The 20,040-nt window shown below is 48.0% G+C and overlaps 1 protein-coding gene across 16 annotated transcripts in view; it reads right to left on the bottom strand.

Annotated features, from left to right (window-relative positions):
* The window catches only part of PRRC2B (proline rich coiled-coil 2B), a 46,024-nt gene extending 33,833 nt beyond the window's left edge, over nt 1-12,191 (bottom strand). For 10 of the 16 annotated variants that reach the window (XR_012058548.1, XR_012058550.1, XR_012058549.1 and 7 more), the window contains exon 1: nt 11,984-12,124. The gene's annotated coding sequence lies outside the window, so the exon portion shown is untranslated. Of the gene's footprint in view, nt 1-11,983 lie in introns of all 16 variants that reach the window. The other 6 variants (XM_030286464.4, XM_012578306.5, XM_072936816.1 and 3 more) reach the window with 5 other exon arrangements.
* Nucleotides 12,192-20,040: the final 7,849 nt, after the last annotated feature.

Below are 20,040 nucleotides of genomic sequence, written 5' to 3'. Positions count from 1 at the left end.
TATACACATACATACACACATCTCTGATCCTCCCACACCTCACACCTTCTGAAACTCACCCAGCTGAAAGCCTTTTCCAACAGAGACAGCAATCACTCTTTCTGAAAGAAACTGTATCTGACCAAAGGCCGCAATTCCCATCAACAATGCCTTATCAAATACGATTTGCAGGTAAGAGGATTAGTTCATCACATATTATGTACAAATTAAAGCACAGACTGTGAACATGCTGGACAGAGCCAGACTGGGAATGCAGTGCAAACTGCAACTGGCCCAGTAAAGCCCATCTAAAGGCTGCTGCTGGGGGCAGGTGTCTGACCAATAAGCCTGGCACTACACAGCATTTCTTCTTGCACTGCAGAATTTAAACCAGGTCTGTCGGGAACAAGAAGCCATGGACTTTGCTAGGTGGTCAGGGAGAGAGAAAGAAAAGTGTTTTCTGTCACTCAACAACTGCATTCACGGGATGCTCAGGAAAAACACCGGGCTCCCCAAGAAGCCCCTCACAGTGTTTCTGCTGGACCACCACACAGGGCTGCAGCGTGAAGCCTTTGTGGAGGCAAAGGGGCAGGCTGGCGGTCTTGAGGCACCTCTTCCTGCAGAGCAGCAAACAGATCTTTGGCTCCAGTCTGGTTCATCTTTGCTCAGATGGCCACCATGTGCCAAAGAAAACAACAGCTCCTCCCTCACCCATTTGCACTGTATTTTATTAGTAGGACAGACATAAAAGAGAAGGAGAAAACACACTGATTAGCATACACTTGGCAGGAAAGCACAAGCTGGACTGAGAACAATGAGCTTTTTGAAGGGGCAGAGCTCTGGGAGCCCCAGAGCAGAACAAAGAGTGGAGGGTGATGTGCTGGCAAGAGCACAGCCACCTGCTCTTACAGGTATACTGAGCCCTGCAGAGGGAAACTGGCTCAGGGCCTATCCACACCATGTCAACACTGTACCAACCTCACAATAAAAGCAGTAAAATCTCCTCTGAAGTTTAGAAAGCTCAAATCAGACAAAATTAGAAGGCGTTTAAAAATAACCCAACAACAACAAACCACCTACCCAGATCAGGTTCAGGAATCATCTGGTTAACAGAAAAGCCAGGAGTTCCTAAAAGTCAGTGTGCAAACAACACACAGGGCAATGCTGCCAAAGAAAAACGCTGACAACAGTTATGTAATGGGGTCTCAGCTGCCTCTTGATTACATCTTCTATCACTAAAAGGATTCGGGAAGAATAAACAACCACTTCACAGCAGAGAAGCTGGGGACATGTCGGGATAAAGTCCCCTGTCAAACTTTCTGGGACAGACAAAACTGCTGTCAGGAAAAATGAAATTTACTTCCAACTCCTTCAATGCCCTGAAGAGGTGAAACACAGCTTTGTTTGTGTGCTCTCCAAAGGGGAAATCGAGACCATGGAGACGTGAAGCAATTTCCATAGTCACTGTGCTAAGAGGCTGCAGCAGCACTGAGCTGGGTCAGAGCTGTTGGACTGGCAGGACCTTGCTGCCTGTCCCTCCTGGCAGCTGCAGATCCCAGCTCTCCAAGGGTGTTATCAACCAGGAGATCACTCAGCACCCAGGTCACCCACAGCACTTCAAAGCGGCCACAGAACCTCCCAAGGCTGGCACAACACTGCACTATCTTCCCATCACACAGTTAAGCAGGAAATCCGGGAAGGGATCATGAAAGACTTCTAGTCTTGAAGAGCAAAGCTATTTCTGATAAAAATCGTGGTTCATTTAGAACTGAACTGCCAGCCTGCATGCTCATTACCAGCAGAGCTGGAACCAGAAGGTACATGCTGATGCTGACAAGTGAAAACTGACAGCCGCGGCAGAGCCTCTGACCTGTGCTCAGGGCTCCCGTGCCCGACAGCTGACCCTGAAGAAAGCAATATCCCCTGTTACAGAGAAATCATAAAAAAATCAATCACCAGCACTTCTGCAAGGCTTCTTTCTGGGTTTATAGAGGTCTGTGGGGGAAGGTTTGCTATCAGTTTCAGCATGGAGGGTAAGCTCTTCTCATTCTTCTACTATAACCAGGGACAGCACCAGACAGCAAAACACTGAGCAATCACAAAATACTGCAGTATGACCAATTCCATTAGAGATCCCAGGATACAAATAACTGCACTGAAGCACTTAGGCAGAGAGCTCCACTGCCCAAGCATACTCAGGTCCACATCATATTACCCTGGATCAAATTTTTGGGTATTGACCCTGTCTAACTACCTTTTAAAGGGGTAAATTCTAATCCAGAAAGCAACAGTGACATTTTAATGTCTTTAAGACATTAGATTTACAAGCATGCAAGTCTTAGAGCTACAGCCTGTCCTGCAAAAAAATGTGAAAACCTTGAGTTACTGGCACTGGTAACAACTGGAAATCCCCAAGCTGAAAACAGCCAAATTGAGGAATTCCTAACAAAAAGGATTGTCTGCAAAGCTCTTTGCAAATCTATGTATGCAGGAGGCTGGGCTGCTGGTGTTTTATTCACAAGACTTCAATGGAGCTGGAGTATCTGGAAGTCAGCCAGCCTTAGCTGAGCAGGGCAAACAGATTTATGAAAGGTAACACACATACTAGAAGGAATCATTTCAGCTACTCACACACCACTGAGCTCTACACGGAGCACAGCCCTGACTACTGCAGATCTTCAGTCCTTGAGCACTTCACAGCAGCAGTCAACAACACAAAAAGCAACACGATCTAAATAAACAGGGAAAAGGTTTTTCTGCACAAGCAGGAAAACTTCTGACGTAATTTTATACAAATTGTTCAGAAACTCACAGGTTGGAAAAGCTAAACAGTATTTTCAGAAGGGGAAAGTGTCTGGAGTTACCTTAAACTGAAATACATTGGGGTTCCTAATGTTACCAGCAATGTGAAACCTTTTAAAAAACACAGTATAGTTTTACAGGAGATTAATGATGTTCACTCTTTAAATACACACATAGGTCAATTTTACTTGTACTTCCATAGCTGAACATTCATCTGTCAACACAGAGATACCACTACCTCTGGAACATGTCCCACCAAGAACCACGTATCTGTGAAACACTCACCACCTGCCTCAGTGATGAAAGACACCACTGGCTGTCTTTGGGAGGCCTTTGGTGAGACACTGTCATCACCTGCCCGGGACTTGCTGTCAGATGCACTTGTATCCTGCAGAAGCCCTGTTTGGACCATGCAGGGATCATGAGCCTAGCAAGGAAGGGACCAGGTGAGCACTCAGTTCCCAGTAGAGCTTGCTTAGTAAGGCAGGGAGCAACAGAAGAATATCAGCATCCAAGCACAAAGTCAATGGGATCAATGCAGAAGAGTTGTGCAGCAGGCAGAGGCTGTAGCAAGAGTTTAAGCCACAAACAAACCCTCTCACTCTCATTCTACTGCATCACTTCCAGAGGGAGATGCCAAGATTTGTTGGTACACCTGAAAAAGGCCCTGCCAAGATCTGGATGTAACACCAAACATAGTGCCAGAAAATTGCACCAAATCCTGCCAGACAGGGTAGAAGCAAGTCAGGAGTCTGCAGTGCAGAGAAGAGATAACAAACACACCTCCTTCACTGAGCTCCTGATTCACAAGAGGGACCCTCCTTGCTTAGCTCAATAGGCATTATTTGGTGGTACCAGTTCTTTTAATCCTGCACATTTCCAGCTTCTCTCCATCTCCTATGAATCTTGGCTCAGGAATGGGAGACCAGGATCACATCTGCCATGGTTTGTTGCAGAGGTATATGGTTAGCCAAGCAATACTGGTGGAAGCTGTCTGCCAGAGGACTTCCCTGCAGTCCAGCCCCATCCTCAGACCTCTAAGTCAAGCCTCCCAGGATTTGAAACATAGAGCAGGACTATGAAAAGAAGAGGCAGTCTCTTCTGGACAGCAGATCTATCATAACTCCACATTGTGGAGCTCAACAGACAGTGCTAAAACTTGACAACAGGGAAGGGAGACAGAAAGGGCATGTCCTGTCTGATGACTTGACCTCGTTTTCTCTGTTCTGCCTTCACCAAGCTCACCTGCTGCCCCCTCATCTGAATGCACCAACAGGCTGGGAATCACAACTACTGTCAGTGACTCACTGCACATTTTAGAGAAAACAGGTCTTTGCAATGTCAGGTTTAGCCTTAAAATACAGAAGCTTTACCTCTCTGCTAAACAGCTTTTCCAGTGCTGGGAAGGCAGGCAAGGCAAAGGCAGCCAGGGAGGCTGGAATTGTAACATACTGTAAAACAGATAAAGAAGACTGAAGTCTGGAGAATAGCTCAATTGTATTTAAACAAAAACATTAATGAGTTCTGTGGTCCTTTCTGTGCGGGCTGGACAGACAATACGACACCCTGGAAAGGAGCCCTGACCTCCAGTAATTGAGGATGCAGACAAAGAAATAGTTCATCCTGAGGATGCAAGATTATGGCATAGAGCAAAAAAAAACCCCAGTCAGAAGGCTGGTCCACAGCCCACAAAAAGTACTTATGAGATTCTGTGCTCATAAAACTCCCCCTCTTTTTCAAGCAACAGAAAACCCAAGGTGTGCAGTTAATTCTTTCTGTAAAAGGAGTGTTTGTTTACAACAACCCACCAAAGAAACAGCCAGTTTCACCCATCTGCCCCACCATGCTGTAAAGAAGGAACTGACCCACTGGTGACAGCTTGTCAGGAATACATAACCTTATCTCCAGCTCAAGAGGAAGTGCTGCAAGGCTTTCATAACCTGCAGGGAAACAAGAAGGTGTCTCATGTGGAACAACCTGGAGGCACCAGCTACCAACACTGCACTCCTTACCCTCTCATCCAGGCCTGGCAGATGTTAAAGGAGACAAGGCTAAGCACAAACTGAAGTAAAAGAATCTATTTCTTTGCTGTTATACATTTCAGAGGCAAGACCCAGGGAGGACAAAGCAGCTCAGTTCGACAAGGATCACCTGTGGCCTCAGTAGATCCAGATCCCAACCTCTCTGGTACAAGAGGAAAGGGAAGTGACCTCATGATCTCCACGAGCTGCCTGCCCAACAAGGCTCACATTCAAGTGCAAATCTGTACACTTAGGAGTTGCACTTTCACTCTGGCTCCCCTACAACCAAGGGTCAGAGTTGAAACACTCGACCCCCAACCTCCACATAGATTCTGCCTCCCACTCTGCCCTGCTGAGGTTCTTCTGAGATCTCAGTGTCCAGTGGGAACACACAGACACAACACCCTGCTCTCTCAACACCAAAACAAGGAGGCCGATCACAAGCAAGCAATTTAAATCCAAAACCCAAAGAAATACCTGGCATAATGCTCTGTTGGCAAAACTTGTTCAGAAATCTCCTGGCAACACTCAGCTGAATTGTAAGGTAAATTGGGCATTTAGGTATCTGAGCAACAATAACAGACTGTGAGTAGCTGGTGGGGTCTCCTGATGGGTAACAGAACTGGCACTACCAGTCCAAGTCAGAGGAACAGTTTGCTCAACTAAGACTGTAGACAGCAAGAAGTCTCAGAACTCAGTGGGTGCCTGCTTCAGCCACCCAAACCTGTGTGCCAAAACCCCCAGAGAAAACTTCAAACGGGGAGGAAATGCACTGCAGCAGCACCTGCCATGTCCAGAACGCTCCCTTCCAGTGGAAAAGACTGTCCACTGGCACAGAAAATGCACCCACAATCCTGCCTACTGCTCCTGAGGAGCCAACAAGGGCAGGACACAACCACACAAACACAAACTGTTCTCAAGGACTGCACAACACATTATGTCTGATAGGTGGAAGCAAAGACTCTTCCATCACTAAAAATAAACACCACTGCATGTAAAGATTGTGAAAGTCCCTTAGCCCTGATACTTCTGCCTACGCAGACTTTGAAAAGTCATCACAGCCATGATACCCATATAACCAGGTGAGCCATAGCAAGAGCAGCATAGGTGGAATACCTGTGCTGCCAGTAGCTTATCTTGGTGAGCACTACCCATCCAAGGCCACCACTGGCCACTGGACAATTCTTCTCCATCAAACATTTGACAAATCCTTCACCAGGTCCCAAGCTCAGCAACTTACTCCATCTCTCAGCAGTGAACTTTATTTACTGAATTTTACTGCAACCAAGCAGAGAGAAAAGCAGAGATGTCACAGCTCCAAGAGATGAAATCAGAGCAAAGCTGGCAGTCCTTTGGGTTAACAGTCCTTTTTTCAGGAACAGAAACAGTTCTTTCCACACAAATGCCACCAGCTGTTGAGTAAGCTGCTCTGTTTTCTCTGCAGTCTCAGGAAGGATCACACTGGAATGGGGATGTGGATGTTTACCCTGTGCCTGATGAGCCTCACAACAAAGTCTGGACTTTGGCAACACTTCTCCACTCTCTCAAGTTGTCTGCTGACTTCAGGGCCCCAGCTCCCACTCAGGTCATGCACAGAAGGTTTTCTTTATGAAGAGAGAAACCCCAATGCTATTGATCAGCAGGCAGCACATGTCAATCCCTTGCTGCACAAGCAAGGGAGAGGTTCCTTTACACCCCTGCTGAGCAAATCCCTCTGGCCTCGTTCCTTCCCAAGGCACTGCTGGGAGCTCCCCTGGCAGGTACATGCTGCAGGGTACAAAGCTGCCCTGGCAAGAGCTGAATAGCTCTTTATCAGATTTCTCCCAATTCCCACAGCCATCGAGACTGATGCAGCTGGTTCAAGCCATTAATAAGATGACAAGCAGTCCGGACAAGCCTGCAGTTCATAAACACTGCAGAGGCTGAAGCTTCCAAAGAAGTCTTCCTCCAGGCTCCCCAGTCTGAACAGCACTAGGGCAATGCAGCATTGCACAGCAATTCTCCTCACAGGAAGCCTATTCACAGGAGCCATTTGCACAAATGAGTGCCAAGGATGTTAAAGAGAAATGTGATGGGAAAGGGACACAGGTACAAAGTGGTAAGAAAGCACCTTACATGTGTTGTGATTCAGTACCCTGAAGAAAGAAGCTTTAGACATCTTTAGGTTTTCTGGAGAGCTAAGCAACTCGGACTATGCCCAGGACATCTGGACTACCCCGAGCCAGGCAGGAAGTGAAAACATTTCACAGATGCTTTCATTTACATAGATATTTGCAGTGCATAACTGACAAGGTGTATAAGCGTCATCATTTCTATTTTCCAGATAGGAAAACGACACCACAGAACTCTGCAGCTATGCTAAGTGGCAGAGCAATAAATAGAGCCTTCATCTCCCACTTTCTGGGGCCAATTCTTTCTGAATCACACTGCCTGCCTGACGCTGTGGGGCCAGCAGCAGCATGAGGCTCCTGCTCCAGATAAGTTTTTGGGAGGAGCAGGTCCTTGCATGCTGGGATGGGGAATGCTGCAAACACCTCCTAAATGAACTACCCCATACTCTGCTTTCAGTGCAATACGGTCACAGGCATCATTAGAGCTGAGATGCAGAACATTAAGACCATAATAACACGCAAGATCACATGAATCTGGTTCTGAATGACGGCTCTTGAAGCTTGGTTATTTCAATAAAAGATAAAACCATAGTTATTATTGTAGCCAAAGAAGGAGCACCTCTTGAACATGTCCCTACTCCCCTGCCTGCTTCACAGCCCACTCCCAACTCTGAAGAAGATCAGTCGAGTCTTTTGTGCAGCCTCCCAGCCCACATACAGGTAGGAAGAGCTGAAAAACTTACACCGCAGCAGAACTCTTCCAAAAAAATCACTATATTCCCACACAATAAGTGCTTGGGGGAGGGAAAGTCCCAGTGCAAGCTCTTCAAATCTGTCTCTATTCACTCCTTGGCCAACCAAGGCTACAATTCCCATCTAAATGCCTCAATGGCTACCTGGGAAGGATTCCTCGAGCAAAACTCTTCAGAAAGGGTACTAACTGCGCAAATACTTGGTAGTTTACTCCTCTGAAGTGCTACCCATCTGAAATCCGAAGGCTATTCAGGGTGCTCCCAATAGCTAATGCAGCCTGGCAGACACCGAGATACTACAGTCCAACAGAGTGGGCTTCTCGGCCGGATCCTAGAGGCTTGTCAGCAAGTCCTCGCTTTCTTCACACTAAAGCCGGGCTCAGCTGCCCATTTCAAACTTGGTCATTATCTTTTCCCTTTCACCCAAGGTATGACTTTTCATCAGTCCCCACAAATTAACACCTGCAGTCTTGTTAAGATGGAACACTGAGCTCAGCCCCCACTTCCACCCTTTCTCACCTTTTCACCCCTTCCAGCCTACTAACACTCTCCTGAAAATTTAAGTGCCGGAGTCAAACCACAGACATTGCATTTTGGCTGCAAGTTAAATAACCCCCTGCAGAGCTGCGTACACACCTTTTAACACCTTCTGTCCCCACACACCTCGCAACACTGCAGCACAAGCAGCTTCACAACCAACCAGTGCCACAGGCAATTACAGAACAACACATGACTACTAAAGTAGCCTCCAGTCCACTTCGGTTATTGTCCAAATGCTTCCAAAAAAAACCCAAAAAAACCAGATCAGGATTTAACAGCTGTACAAGTCAGTATCATAACAGCTTTGCTCTGAAATAAACAGCTCATAAGCTCCAACTGCTCTGTTACTTCTGCACAAGAAGTACATCAGCATCCAGGGAACATCCTGAATTCTAGTACAACTTACTAACAGAGCATGAGCCCGAGCTATGTTTCGGTGAGGCTGGATATAACGCAATGTCCTGCTTTAGCCCCATTCTATCCTTGCAGGGGAAGGAAAAACTCTTGAACCAACCCAGATGTGGGCAAAACCCACCTTCAGAGGGTGTTTTCCGTTTGGTAACCAAGTCGCTTAATTTCAGAAGTTACAAAAGGCTGTTCTATGATGGAGAGAGCTGCAGCTCCCCAGCCTTAACCTGCTCCCTGTGCTCTCACCTCACTGATACCTGACAGAAGCACTGTTCCATTTCTTCTGCTCCACATGAGAAATTAGTGATAAGGAGCTGTGAAATTATCGACCTATTAGGAGAATGAGTCAGTGACACACGAAAAACAAAACCCACTTAACATGGCAGGATCAGCTTAAGAGCAAAGTCTGATACTGAGACAACAGCTCAGTGCCAAGTTGCAGAATAAATGAGGAATGTAGTAAAAAGAAACAGGGAACCAGAGAGGTCCAGCCCTTGGAATAAACCCTCTCCTAAAGTTACCATACTGTATCACTAAGTTTCTCCTGCTCATACTGCTTCTATTCCTCCAACATGAAAATACACAATTTTAAGTGGAAATACCACTAGAGCAAAATCTCTTTGTAGACTACCATCATAAATTTAAAAAAAAAAAAAAAAATATATATATATCTAAAAGGTTTACAATTATTTTCAGCAGCAGTTAAACCTAGCCCGGCTTGCCCTTAAATACCTTCAATTACTCAGGTAAGCTCAATGAAGGCCTTGAGCACGAAGCACTCTGGAACAGGCAGGTAATTGTGACCTGGATCATCTCAGAGCTGCAGCGCACAGCTCAGGGTCCTTGTTCTCCTCGGGCACACCTGAGGAGCGATCCCAGCAGGAGAGGAGGCCACACACGGGCACTGAGCGCTGTCTGTCCTGTGCCATCACCCAGAGCTGCGTCACACAAACACAGCTCCAACGCCACCACCTTTAGCAGGTTGTTCAAATAAATGAGCCTTTGAAGTCAGGCCTTACACAAAGCTTTATTAAAAGGTTTTATTAAGATGTCACCATAAAGTGAAATAGCTTTAATAGAAAATATTTAGCGATATTACTCACTTACTGAAACAAAAATACTTTTAAACCCTGCATGTCCCTTCCAGCATCTTTATGGACTATTTACTCACTTTTCCAGTTTCAGCCAGCTGGCTGAGCTGCCCTTTTAAGCTCTCATGCACACACAGAAAAAAGAAAAAAAGCTCAAGAGTGCATCCAAAAAATGCACTGTAAGACAAAAGAAAAAATCTCTGAATTTAGAAAAAACAAGGCACCAAGGCACTATATAATGACAAATTTGGAAACCCATACCAAATCGTGGTTTAATTAATTTTTTTAAGAAAGGTATCTGTCAAATAATGTAAAAATTTGTTTTGTTAACAGTGAAGAATGCTGAAAGCATCCTCAAATGTGTTATACCTAGTTTACTCAACTATGCAGAAAAGCATACCAGGAATCAAAAAAGGAATCAACTTGTACTCAAGGCACTCAAAAAATTAAACACAAAATCAAAATACAGCTAACAGCAGATGTACTCACACTGGCTTGCAAAAACAACAAAGCAGCAATTCCAAACAGTATCTGCAATTTTTCTGAGTATGTTTTTTATCTGAACTTTTAAATTTTTACAAGAAAAACATTATGGGAGAGGTGTCGTTTATTGTAATCCCAAAATATTCTGCTAACTAGGAAAAACTTCTTAAGCCAGAGACCCAAAAGAAACAGCATCACCCATTCACCCATGATGAGCCCAGAAAGAGCTCATGGACCACAGGTGAGCTCCTGATAAAACCTAAGCTCATTTACAATGCTTCACTGGGAGTGAAAAATGCATGTAAATATTTCATATTTTCAGTCAGAAATCAGCCTGAAAACATCACTTTCCATCCTCTCTTTAAATTCTGCTTTCAGACTATGGCCTTGCCTTCCCTACCTCTTCCAGATGACTTTACCCCCCAGTCTCTGGCTCAGAGCAATAGTCTTTGTTCAGTGTCACTGGGGGTTTCACTACCCCAGTGACACTGAACATGGAAAAGGCAAGTACAAAAGTAATGTCCTAGCCAGTTTATATCTGAGAACCCTACTCTTCAGGAGTCGATTCTCCAAACTTGGGCTCTTCAAGACAGGGACCAGCTATTTATCCATCATGGGAGAGCCCATTCCAGTGGAGGTGTCAAGTGAATCAGTAAGACAAGGCTTAACAAAACCAAAACTTCCACTGTAAACCTGGATTCAGTACTAGAAGAGGTGGGATGCCTTCCTCCCTAGTAGATGATGAAGACACTGCAATGTGCTTACACTTTACACCAGTTCCTAGAAAGAAAGAAAACTACTAAATCCCTAAACGTTTATGTTTACTGTACCTTATCACCCCAAACACCAGTAACATCAATATACGAACACTTATCTGATGAGTAGATGCTCAATGTGTATCTCACCCTTTGCACACCCAGAAGACAGAAACCAAACAAAACAACTTTCCTAACAAACCCCACAATTTCCAGCTCATACCAACCCCTTACAGCAGTTTTGAATTTGGATATATGGGGTTTTTTTTGTTTTCTAAATTCACAACCAACACGACTAAAAACAGCCCCCGGAAAAGATGCTCAGCCCGTGTCCCAGGACCCGCCTTAGGGTTTCCCCAGCTTGCAGCACAGATGCTCCCACACAGAAATGAGAAACTCCTTCTTGAACAAAAAAAAAAAAAAAAAAAAAAAAAAAAAAAAGCCCTAAAACATCTTTCCAAACCTACCAAACGAGCTCGCCCAGCGCACGAACTCCATCCTCGCTCCCTCCCCCACGCCCCAGCCGCATTTCGGCCTCAGCGGCCCTTTTGTAGCTCCCGCACAATAACAAACCGGCCGAGCCTTCTGGATGCCACCCCCCCCCTTGTTTTGCTGAGACACACACACACACACACACGGCGCGACAAAAATATCTTTGTGTCACACTCCAGACGACCAAAAAAAACAACCTGCCTTTGCGGCGGGGAGCCCCCCGCGCCGGCCGCACCCGCCGGGGAGCGCAGCGGGCCGGAGCCCGGACAAGGGGCCCGAGCCCGGGCGGCCCCACCGGGGATGGGCCCGGCCAGGCCCCGCGGCGGGCCCGTCCCCGCAGGGAGAAGGGGGGCGGCTCGCACAATAAACACCGGCGGCTACAGCAACGAGAAACCGGGGATAGTCACCCCCCAACCCGCCCGGGGGACCCGCCCGAGCCGGGAGGCCGCGGGGTGCCGCAGCCGCTGGCTCCGGCTCCATTTTAGCGCTGCCTCGTCCCACCTTCCCTCTCCCTCCCCTTCCTCCTCCCCCCCCCCCGGCCCCACTCACCGCCCCGAATATCCGCGGCCGCCGCCGCCGCCGGCCCCCGATACCCACCTGTGGTGGTGGCGGGGAGCCGGGGGTGCCTGCGGAGCCGGGTGCGGACGGGTGATGGGCGCGGGGCGCGGCGGATGGCGGCGGATTGCGCGGGGCGGCGGCGGCGGCTGCGGCCGATCCGGGCACTCGCTGCCTCCTCCTCCTCCTCCCCCTCCTGCCGCGCCGGCCCGGCCCCGCCGCGCAGCGCCACCTGCAGGGCGCCGCCGGCAGCGCGGGGGCGGCGCTGAGGGGCGCTCCCTCAGGGGGACCGGGAGCAGCCGGAGAGCTCCTGCGGGGCGCACCCGCAGGATTTGGGGCATCTCTGCAGATCCTGGGAGGCTGGAGCAGCTCTCTGATGAGGTGACACTGCGGAGCTGGGCCGGGTTAGTCCGGAGAAGGGAAGGCTGAGAGGGGATCTCAGCAATCCATGTCAGTGTCTCCCCGGTGTGTCCGAGGATGGGGCCAGACTCTCTTCAGTGGTGCCCGGTGGCAGAATGAGGAGCAATGGCCATAAACTAAAACACAGAATGTTCCCCCCAACATGAGGAAGAATTTCTTTAGGTTGAAGGTGGCAGAGCTCTGGAACAGATGCCCAAGGAGTGCTTGGAGTCTCCCTCTCTGGAAACATTCCAAACCCACCTGGGCACGTTCCTGTGTCACCTGCTCCAGGTGACCCTGCATTGATCTGCAGGGATCCCTTCCAGCCTCAGTTAATCTGTGATTCTGTGAGCTCCCCTCAGAGAGATGCCGAGCTGCTGGAGTGGGTCCGGGGGAAGGCAACAAGGAAGATTTGGGGACTGGAGCATCTCTCCTATGAGGCAAGGGTCACCACTGAAGGGTTCATTGCTACAGCCACCCCAGCCCCCTGTGCCAGGGACAATGTCTCTGGGGGGATACTGGAAATCTTTCCTCACATTTTTATGACCCCAGAGTCACAGAGCAATGACAGGGACGTGGGGTGATGACAGGCCCATGAGGATTCCTGTCCAGCCTAAGAAGGACCAGAAAACACCACATGGTTTCCAATGGGCAGCATGTTCAAAGGAGGAGCTGCCCCTTGGAAGGACTTCAGTCCACAAATATCTTTTAATTTGTTCTGTCATCAAGGATGATGGAAATTAATGCAGCAGAGCAAAGCAGTCACTACTCTCCCAAAACACTCTACAGAGCCATAAAATACCAATAGCCTCACCAGCAAAAACAGTCCCTGCTTCAGACAAAAGAACTTCAGGTCAACACAACCTGAGCAGCAGCAGCAGCACTGGCAAGAAATTGGCACTAAAGATAGCATTGTAAAAGTTACTGCAAATTGCAGTTCCTCTGCCCGGTGGATCTTTTATAGCTTTGGAGATGTGGTCTCCTTGCACACAAGGACAGAGCAGCCTCTCTTTAATTCTCCTTCCCCGTCCTGTAAGACACACAGGTGTCTGTCAGTGTGACACTTGGTGACAGAGGGCCAGACTGCAGGTACACACATGCATTTATTTCTTAAGGACTCTCCAGCAGTTCAGAAAAATTGTGCAGACACACACATATATATTTGTATATATGGGACAAGCACCTGGGCAATTGCTGGTCTTATGCAAATGCACTCTTTAGCTTATTCATGGGTCACCAGTCATGTGCTGTCACCCCACATGCCCTTGCCCATGAAGGAAAAGTGGCTTTAGAGGAATTTTGCAGCACATTTGCCAGAGCAGACAATGCCTCAGGAGGAACTGTCACCTCTCTCCGTGTTACAGGAACAGCGTAAGGCCGGGCACCCGGATCACTGCTCATGAGAGATGATCTCAAACAGCCATCGAGAGTAATGCAGAGGGAAGAAATGCATGAACAGCTTTCTGGACCATATGGGATGTTCCTACAGTTGATCTGCACTGCTATTGAAGTTGCCAGGCACTGAGCTACCACGAGATGCACCAGTGCTGCTGAAACCATTATCTGGTTGTCCTTTTCTGCATATTAAAGCATTACACCACTCCTGCCCCTTTGGTGTCTCATCTCATCTCTCTACAAGTGTTTTTACCTGTCCAGAGACAGGAGGTCAATGCCCTCCACTTCTCTCCCTACAGGACCCCAACCCTCCTTCCCAACATTCCCAAACTCCTGCTCTCCTCAACTCACTGGCAGCTGGGGCATTAGTCTGGTCTGCTTAATTCTTTATTTCTCCATTGGTCATACAAGTACACACACATACAAACAGCTCCTCTAACCTGCCTCCTGCCCATGCAAACCTCAGAGTCCTCCACAGGAGCAGCTACAGTGACAGGAAGCCACCCTGTGGCACTAACATTTCCCTTTGGGAGATCAGGAATGTGGGATCCCCTCACTTTCAGTGACTCATGCAGACACCTACAACCCCCACCACCAGCAGGTGACTCACACAGGTTTGGCCAGGTCAGCACTATCCACATCTGCTGCTGTAACAAGCAGTTCTCCCAAGGTCTCCTGTGCATCTCCAAGGAAACGATCCAAGGCCAAGGGAGTAGATGCAGCAATTAAAGAAAAAATTAATGCAAGCTGTTGTGGCAATCGAAAGGCCAAAGTAAACTATGAAAGACAATAGTAAATTTATTACCAGGTGTGTACACTGCAGTGCCCACAAGCTTCTGGCGTTTCCACCTGTGCCCAGCAGTGTGCCAGAGCCAGCTCTGGAATTCTGCAAGTCTGGCTCAGGACTGTGTTAGGGCTGGATTTTCCACCCCTTCACTGTTCAAAGCTGGGCACAATCTGGATAGTCAGAGGACAAAGCTTGTCTCTGCCACCACAGGGGAGAGTGGGGTTCCTCTACATCCGGGTGAACTATGTGTGGTCCATGGGGACACACATGGATCAGACCTTGGCATAAAGTGAGGAATTTCTTCTGGTGCTCTTTGAAAGACCTGCACCACCTCTCACCAGCCTGTGTATAAACCAAAATAACTGGTGTAAAGTGAGAGCTTGGTAGGATTAGACCCACAACAGACTGTGGAGGAGGAGTGTCAACAATGAGAAGCAGTTTGGGCAGAGACTGAAGAATAGGTTTCATCTGGATGAAATTCAGTGCATAGCTCTATGCAGGATCCATTTTGGAAAAATATCTCACCCACTCTGATTTTTCACCTGTTCCAGAGTCCTTACTAAATTACTCCCTGGAAAAGAGAGTGAAACTCAGGAGTATTCTGCTTCCTCCTTGCAGGACTAATTACAAGTGAGAGCAGAAATCCTGCTGTGTGCTTCATCCTTCCACTAGTGAGAAATCTGCTAAACACAAAATATCCATTACAGAGGAAATCTGCTAAACACAAAATATCCATTACGAGGGCTATCCATTATAGCCCTCGTATAGGATATACATCTACAGAAGTATCTTCTGGTATAAGGTCTCCTCGAAATAATACAATTTCTATTATATTCTGCAGCTTGTACAAAATTTGCTCTGAATCCATCAATCCCTGCCCCTGCCTTGCACCAAGCAGGGTGATTTACAGGCTCAATACTCCTGTGCCATTTTGCTATCACTTTGTTCAGCTGTAAATGGCAGCCTGCACCACAGGACGGGGCCTTACTGCCCTTGCAGTCATTCACAAAACTCATCAACACACTTGTAAAAAGCAAAGTGATTCCTTCTCTGTTCCCCATCCAGAGGCCATTTGGCACCACAAAGTACACATTTACCTTAGTGGGTCAGGTCATGGTCCTCCCAGTTTTCCATCTGTCTCAGCAGCCGACATCAGCTACTGCAGGAGAAACTCAATGGTCAGTTGTGGAATCACCTGCCCACAGGAAAATATGCTTTATAATTCCATGAGGTAAGAGCTGTTTATGCCCTGAAGCATGAAAATAATTTCAAATTCAGTTGCGTCTAAATCAAGAGTGCCTCATGCCTGCACTGATTTCATTAGCTTATCTGAGACAGCTACAGGGAAATTCAAGCCTGCAACTAAGTGAGTAGGGCCTTAGGACCCAAAACCCAGTCAGCAAGAACAACAATAGAGTTGAGCTGTCATATTTGAGAGGTAGGAGAGAAGACATGAGTAGCTCTGGCAGCTCTCTGTAATCCCACGTATGAGCCTGTGTTACCCAAATATAAGAAAATGTTTTGAAAGCCAGAACTCAAGCAGAACAAAGGGACATTGGGTCTCAAATATAAAAGATTTTCCCCCCCTCTACTTTAAGAATATCAACAGAGATGCTTTGTAAGAAGAAAGAGGTGTTCTGTAAGAAGAGAGAGGAAGCTGGAGTCTCCCACCTGTCTAAGCTGAAATAAGTATGAAATATTGGGAATGGAAAAATAGTATGAGATCCCAGGAATCCTGGCCTGTGTTTCAAACTGGGTTACTTGTAATAATTGTGTTACTTACTGCTTCTTCTAGCTGCTGGATCAGGTAGAGACTGTTGATTTTTATTCCTTTGCAGCCCATGGGAGTTGCAGGCTCTGTATGAAAACAAGATGCCATGGAAGTGTTTGTTTGCCAGGCTATTGTTTGTCCTTTTAAAGGCTGCAGACACACTCCATTCTTCATGAGAAAATGCTGGCTGCTGAAGGACAAACCAAAATGACTATTTAAGGCACTAAAAATGGAATCATTTTAAACAGAGTTGATTAAAAGGAAGAAACTATTCTTCCAATGAGAAGTGAATTGCTTTCAGCTGGCCTGAGCACTGAGCTTTGCTTGCAACAAACCCCAAATACCAGTTGCCTGATAGTGCAAGTATTTTGAAGGCACTTAATCAGCCATGACTTTAGTTTTTCCTTGTCCATAACTGCAAAACAAGTCTACTGCTTCTGCTCATCATGGCTGAGTGATTATTCCTTTGGCTAGGCTGTTCTTTAGACAGAGTTTAAATCCCAGCCTTTCTTGCTACATCCACTTGGAAGCCCTCACAAAACCTTGATTGCTTAAATAGCAAGAGATTCAAGAAAAAAAAAAATCCAGAAACATCACACACCTTTCTTACAATGTGACAGCTTGTGTTCTTCAAAAGACTCCAAAGACTGATAGTGACATGCCAAGTTTTCAGCACCTTCAGAAAAGAGGGGGAAATAGGGAGATGGAAGTACAAATACTAAAGTTTTGTCAGGGAAAGACTTGGGTGTATTTTTCAATACAACACTCACTTCCAAAACACACAGAAAAACACTTAGAGAAGCACCTGGGGATTTTTTCAGTTAGTACCTCTGTTTGGTCTATCAAAGCCCCTTCTTCAAAGAGGTTGGGAAAAAAAATCCAATACAAATAAGGGGATAGAGTTATTTAACATAGGGTCCTCCTACAAGGTGTATCTCAAAACACAAGGAATATTTCTGAGGAAGGCAAAACACTCCTGTGTCAGATCAACCTGACTCTTATGACAATTCATAATATAAATATATCAAACTTTTTTCACTCTAAATCTGAAGATCAGTCCAGATTTAAACTACAAAGTAATTTTGTTTCCTACCTTGAAACTCTCATAATGACTATAGTTGTGGTCAGGATGTGAGTGCAAGGACACGTTTGGGTTCATGGTTCCAACCTTCCATCACAACAATCTGATTCCTCTTGTCCGTGCGTGGCAAGACAGCTGCTGTTTCACAGCTCAAAAATATCTTGCTTCACCCTGACAAAGGGAAGTATCAGCTGCTTCTGAATGTGCTGGAGCTGATGAGAATGGATGGATTTTGGTAGAGCTTCAGCCCCTGCTGTAAACAAGCCAGCTCTTGCTGTCCCTGCCGAGTGTGGCTCTGATCAGTGATGGGATGATCACAGCCCAGCCAGCATGTGAATCCTGCACACGTGCAGAGACAGAAATGGGAACTGCAATTAGCAGGCTGCAGGATGCCATTCCACAGCCCTAAAGCCAAGGCTGTTGTTTGGAACACCTCTGCAGCTACAGAATTTCTCTCGGGGAATTCGTGAAATAACTCTCTAGTGAGTGTTTTTTGGTTTTTTTTCCTCATAACTAGATTTGTCCCTTCCATCTCAGGAGATCCCACGTGGCCCCTTTTGAGTTCACCTTCTTCTTTAATTATTAACAAAATTCCTAAATATTTCAGTGGGTGCTCAGGGAAAACACAGCATCGGCCCCAAAAGCTCCATCCACCTCCTGCCTCTCTGTCCCTGTGTCCCTGCTCCCTTCGGGAACGGCTGCATGGTTTGGGGTATCACTTCCCACGGGACTTGGCTGCTGGTGTGGGGACAAGGACGCGGAGGGGGTCGCGGGGGCTGGGGCGTCTCCGTGCCGGGGGCTGCGATCCGGGGCGGTGGCGACATCCCGCCGTGTCCCCACTAGATGGAGCGACAAACCCAGCCTGGAGCCGCCGGCTCTGCCCCGTGTCCCCGGTGGCCGGAGGGCTCGGAGGGTGGCCCCGCCATCGCCAGCCCCGTTCCCGCATCTCCGCCCTCCGCGTCGGGGGCACACACGCTGGGCTCACACCCCACCCTTGGTGCTCAAAGAGGCGGCCGAGGTGTCGAGCAGATGTTTCTCCACGTGGGAGTGGGTTTTTCTTGGTGCTGTGGGCACCTCGGCTTTGCTAATTAGAATCCAGGCAGCGCTAATGAACCCGGCGAGTGAGCAGCAGCCCTGGCGACCACAGCTGGATTCACCCTCACACCAAATCATCCCGCAGCTTTGCTGAGCCCCTGGGGACTGGGCTCTCTGTGTGATGTGGTGGGGGTGTGGAAAACACAAGGAAACCTGGATATCCCTGGTCTGTGCTCGCCAGGGCTGGCAGGGACCCCCGGTGCTGGGGGACCCCCAGGAGGCTGCGTGCAGCCCGGGATTCTCCCTTTGGAACGGACCAAAGTCAGGTTGCATCATCAGCACAGTTTTGTTGAAGGTGCCATTCTTCCCCCTCAGCTCATCTCCAAGGGATCTGTGACTCACTTGCCCTCACAAGCCTGGGAAAAGGAGCAGAGGCAAAGGTCGTGACCAAAGCAAAGGTTCAGCAGAGACAGATGGAAACTCAGCAGCTGACAGACCCTGTCCTGTCCAAATAGACACAGGGGACAAGGGCTGCCAGGGTTTGCAGCAGCCTGGGGAGGGGTTGGTGGCACTGCTGATTCCACATTCCAGGAGGGCAAATTCACCTGTCCTGCAGCCTGGACTAGAAGGGATTTTAGACACAAAAACCACAGGATGTGGGACAAGGATGCAACGAGGCCAACTTCAGCAGGAGCCTCTCTTGTGCTGCAGGAGGTGCAGATGCCTTGGGTCTCTCCAGACCCCTCCATGAGCCTCACACCATTCCTGCCCAGCCTTGTGGGTGAGCATGGGGTGTGGGGGCTGGCAGGAGGAGCTCCTGCCCTTGCCTGGGATGTGCATCTCACTTCACCACGGAGGAGAGCCAGGCAGTGCCAGGGCTGGCAGGCGCTACGGTGGGAGCGCAGCCAGGGGTTATTAATAACCTGCTGAGTCAGGGGGGGCTCTTGGGTTTCAGGATCACAAGACAGGCGCCGAGCAGCTCGGATGGATCTCCCTCATTCCTGCTTTTTTCATTGACAGGGACAACTGCTAAGATGGCCTCATTCTCTCTGCAGGACAGCTTGGCCCCATCCTGACAGTCACTGCACCCAGCAGGGATGCAGGGCTTGGACTGGAGCTGCAATGACACCAAAAATACAAGTGCTGTGCTAAAGAAACTAAACAAGGAGGGCAGGGGCAGAGACACACAGGATTGATCAGGACACAGCAGCCATAACAGCCCTGTTCCTCATCAGTGTAATCAAATCACATCATGGAAAGAAAAATTAGTACCACAGGCCTCCCGTCCTGCTTCCCTGCAGGGTCCTCTCTGCAGCCCCCAAAAAGGCTGTGACAGGCTGACATCCTGCTCCTACCCAACAGGATGGAGCCAAGGACCTCATAAGATGCAAAGAGAATTTGGAGGATCTTGCAGACATGCATATTTCAGTGTCTAATTTAGAGTTTTGCAGGGATGAAAAGCCTCAGGGGACAGGGCAGCTCTAGCGAGTTTGGGATGGGATCAGACCTCCCAGAAAGCACATTGTCCCATCCTGGCTGCCACAGCATCACCTGTGTTTCTGCTGAAGCTCTTGGCTGAGACA

The sequence above is a fragment of the Taeniopygia guttata genome, chromosome 17, assembly GCF_048771995.1.
Source record: "Taeniopygia guttata chromosome 17, bTaeGut7.mat, whole genome shotgun sequence".
NCBI lineage: Eukaryota > Metazoa > Chordata > Aves > Passeriformes > Estrildidae > Taeniopygia > Taeniopygia guttata.
This window is presented reverse-complemented; position numbering and strand designations above follow the sequence as displayed.